The sequence below is a fragment of the Cebus imitator genome, unplaced genomic scaffold (genome assembly GCF_001604975.1).
Source record: "Cebus imitator isolate Cc_AM_T3 unplaced genomic scaffold, Cebus_imitator-1.0 Scaffold8, whole genome shotgun sequence".
Lineage (NCBI taxonomy): Eukaryota > Metazoa > Chordata > Mammalia > Primates > Cebidae > Cebus > Cebus imitator.
In genome coordinates this window covers 10,832,178-10,835,733 of record NW_016107323.1, presented here as the reverse complement: position 1 = coordinate 10,835,733, position 3,556 = coordinate 10,832,178, and positions in this window count along the sequence as shown.

Here is a 3,556-nt window from a genome sequence, read left to right as displayed (position 1 = left end):
CTCCTGGCCTCAAGTGATCCTTGCACCTTGGCCTCCCAAAGTGCTGGGATTACAGGCATGAACCACTGTGCCCAGCTTCTTATTATATATTGAATACTGTACTTAAAGTAAAAATTGATTAGTTGTATGGGCACTGTAAGTATGGTTTCTGCTGAATGCATATCGCTCTCACACCATTGTAAAGTCAGAAAATTGTCATCTAACCATCATATGTTGGGGACCATCTGTGTATTACTATCCATGGTTTGGGCATCCACTGAAAGTGTTTAAATGTACCCCTCTCAGGTCAGGGGGGACTGCTCTAACAATAAAAACAGCTTCCACTTCCGCAAGATTCGAAGTGCCAGATAGCCTAAGAGCTTTGTGTGCACGTTGATTCATTTCACTCTCACAGTAACCTGATGAGGGAATTACTGAGTCTCCCAATTTCACAGGCGAGGAAACAGAAGTAAAATGACAGTAAGGGCTTGCTCAAGGTTGAGTTGGAATTTGCACGCAGGGAGCCTCATCCCAGCCGCCTCTCGTTCACTGAAGGCCCGTCGGGTACCAGGCACCGTGCTGAGCATTCTCCATGTTTCATCCTCCCAGCCTCTCAGTGACCAAGCGCAGACATTGTTGTCACCGTTTCATTCTGAATATTTGAAGGATAAGCAAGTGACAGTGGCACACAAAGGGACACTCACTGTGGTGCCTCCTTCGTCCTTATTCGGTTTTGGACACATTCCCTGCCTAACTCCAGACTCCCCGAAGGCGTGGAACATGTCTAACGGATCCTTGGATCCCGCATGTATTGCACAGTTCCTGGCACATAGTAGGTGCACATGTTTCTTGAACTGACCCATCTTCTACATGCCCTCTTGCGTGTGACATGGCCCAGAGGCTGGGAGAAGCCAGAGCCCAAAGGCATCCTCCACTCATGACTACCATAGCCATGCTCACTGCCCTGGGCACCAGAAGGCAGAAGGCCACTGAAGCGTGTTGGCTGAATTCACTGCCTCCCTTTTGACGGAGGGGCCGGGGTGAGGAGGGGGAGGTGGCAGCAGGATCGACTCCAATGGTGCCCAGATAGACCTATATATCACCCAATACAAATAGAGCCACTCCGAGAAGCATTGAGCGGAGTGCAGGCAGACAGTGCGAGGAGAGCTGGCCTCCTTGTCCATCAGCGCTGCTGCTGCCCTGGAATGAGGACCACAGTGAGGCCCCTGGCAGGTGCCCTCCAGAGCTCCCTGCCCCTAGTTACCCCCTCTGCAGATGGGTGGGGGATGACTTGCATAGGGATAGGGTCTTATTGTACAAATCTCCTTCTGTGGCCCTGCCTGTCCTGGACCCAGGCAGGAGGGGTGGTGGGCAGATAGAAGGTGGCAGCAGGACGTTTATTGTTCTGATGGACCAACAGGGGAGCCAGGTTGGAGGCCAGAGGGGGCAGGAGATAGGTCAGTGCGGTCGGTGGTACTTACAGCTGATAGGATCTAGATGAGTCCAAGACAGATGACTGCAGAGACAGCTGGCCCCCACCACAGCTCCATCAGCAGGCCTGTGGGTCAGGAACAGGATGGGCAGCAATGTGCAACCTGGCATGGATGGGTGGAAGGTGTGGATTTTCAGAGCAAGGCTGGGGAAGGTGGATAAAAGGGTGGCAGTGGGAACAGCTTGGGTGGTGATCTGGGAGAGGACAAGAGACCCCTGGATACATACCGTCACTTTCACGTTCTCTCTTTCCCTGTCTCTGCCAATGTCTCCTTGTCTCTCTGTTTGGTTTTCGTTTTTTTCTCTTGTTCCTTTCCTTCTCCTCCCTTCATTCCTCCTTCTCATCCTCTTTTCCCTTCCCCTTCTCTCTCCCTCTCTTTCTGTCTGTCCTTCCCTCCCTCTCTCTCTTCCTCTCTGTTTTTTTTCTCTGGGTGTGGATGTGACCTTCTGACTTGTTTTCCCCTCCTCCTCCCTCCTTCCCTTGCTCCCCTCTCTCTTTACAGGTGTGCACTACAGCTAGCATTTATTGGGGGTGTGCTTTGTTCCATAATCTGTTCTGAGCTCTTCACACATATGTGTATGCATCCATTCCTCAATCCTCACACAGCCAGTGGGGCAGATATTGCTCCTGGCTCCTGGCATCTCTTTCTGAGGGCCTTGTTTGCATCTGGACCCAGGATGCTCATGTGTGACTTTTCTGGAATCTGAGCACATTGTGGCTGTTAATAGTGATGATGATGATGATGATGATGATGATGATGATGATCATGAAGATAAAACATTATCAGGCATTTTCTCTGTCCTAAGTGCTTTATGTATATCATCTCCAGGAGTCCTCTGGGTGCCTCCAAGAAGTGGGCATTATTATCCCCACTCTACAGATGAAGAAACTGAGGCTGAGAGAGGTTAAATGAGTTGGTCAAGGTCACACAATTGGTAAAATGTGAAGCAGGGCTGGAAACAAGGTCTTCTGGAACTTCAGCTCACTGATCTGCCACAGAAGGGAGACTGGGAAGCCCTGGGAAGCCCAGTCAGGGCCAGAACTCTGGTCTATAAGTTACCCCTCCCTAGGAACCTGGCTCAGGGGCCAGCTCCATCACTGTCTCAGCAGAAACCATTGATCATCTTAGCTGTAGCTTTTCACCAAGGAAGAATGCCTGAAATCACATCCATGCCCAGGAAAGGCTGAGAATTACAGCTGAGCTTTCCGTCAAGATGGCTGCTCTTGACTCAGAGTGCATCAGAAATTAAAATAGCAAATTCAAGATTATAACACTTTGATCATGGCTCACATATAGTTCTTCTGTAACAAAATCCCCAACATGGAGTAGTCAGTATTTTTTAGGCTTGTGCCAGGTCAACACCCTTCTTCACTGAGAACCTCACATTCCCTCATCCCCTAATGGAGAAAGCCCTTGGGAGCCATGTTGGTGTCATGTGACCCTGTCTCCCAGGCTGATTGGATCAAGGGTGATCACCTGATCCAAGATGGGCTAATCAGATCCTCTCTCACCAAAGTCTGGAATTGAGAATCTATTCTTTTTTCTTTTTAATTTTTTAAAACTGTCACCTAAAATAGTTTTATTATTTTAAAATTATGTAAATAATACGTGCTGATTGTAAAAAATATTCAAGCTTTTACATAAAAATAGAAGGAGGTCAATAAAAATTACCCCATTATCCTATTAGCCATTTATATTTGGTGACAATTCTTTCATTCATTTCTTTGTGTATTAACTCACACACATGTATCTAATTTTATATAAATGGAATTTTAAATGAATGGGCTCATGTCACATGTGCTGGATTAAATATGGCCATTTTTTTTCTTGTAATAAAGGGTTTTTTTCTTTATTCCTCCCTCACACTCTCTTTCCTCACTTTCTCTCTTCCTTACCTTCCACTTCCTTACTCCCTCCACAATCCCAGACTTAACCCTAGTAACCAATTCATAACCTGATATATATATTTTTTGTGGTAAGCTGAATGATGGTCTCCAAAAGATATCCATGTGGAACCCGTGAGTGTTACCTTATATGGCATACAATGACTTGCAAATATGATCAGTTTAAGGGCCTTGAGATGG